This window comes from Condylura cristata, unplaced genomic scaffold (genome assembly GCF_000260355.1).
Source record: "Condylura cristata isolate star-nosed mole 26May11 unplaced genomic scaffold, ConCri1.0 scaffold00042, whole genome shotgun sequence".
NCBI classification, from domain to species: Eukaryota; Metazoa; Chordata; class Mammalia; order Eulipotyphla; family Talpidae; genus Condylura; species Condylura cristata.
The window spans coordinates 6,131,224-6,131,867 of record NW_004567143.1 but is presented as its reverse complement, the minus strand read 5'-3'; the positions used below and the strand labels follow the sequence as shown (position 1 = coordinate 6,131,867).

General features: G+C 60.7%; 1 protein-coding gene across 1 annotated transcript in view; it reads left to right on the top strand.

The window, feature by feature from the left end:
* The window catches only part of PTPRN2 (protein tyrosine phosphatase, receptor type, N polypeptide 2), a 69,002-nt gene that overhangs the window by 27,283 nt on the left and 41,075 nt on the right, over positions 1-644 (top strand). The gene's annotated exons all lie outside the window — the stretch shown is intronic.

Sequence of the window (644 nt, the reverse complement as noted above, 5' to 3'; positions counted from 1 at the left end):
GGAGGGGTCAGAAAGTTCCAGGCGCAGAGGCGTTTGCAGGAAAGAAGCGGAGCAGCCTGGCATGTTCCCCCACGCAGGTGACCGTCACGGGCTGGACGTAGGCAGGGCCTCGAGGCCATGGAAGGCCCATTCAGGGCCCTCGTCCCATCCCCTTTAGCTTAACTGACTTAGTTTGCCCCACATTAAGACAGAATTTGCTCCCAAACAAGGAGTGAAACCCCCCAAAGGGGTGCTGGGTGGGCACTCTGGGGCCCTCGCCTGAGTTCCCATGTGAGGGGGCGTCTGAGTCCGGGGCGCCGTGGGCCTCGGCCGCCGCTGGGGACACAGGGCCCGCTGGCTCTGTGCCGGCCGGCTTGGCAGGCGGGGCCTGGGGGCCGTGAGTCCATCCAAGCTCTTGAGGAGGTTGAACCCCGCACCTGTCATCTGGGCATACCCCAAATTAGCTGGCTTCTTTTGTCAGCACCCTTTCAAGCATTTTTTAAAGATTTATCTATTATGCCATAGAACTGGGGTACAGGCCGGAGGTGTGGGAGGTGAGAGGATTCACCAGTCAGAGTGGGGAGCAGAACAGGTGACCCCACAGAAATATAGAAGCAGAGCTGAGGTTTGGGGGCAGGTGTGGGGCTCTGGGTCCCCGCCCAGGC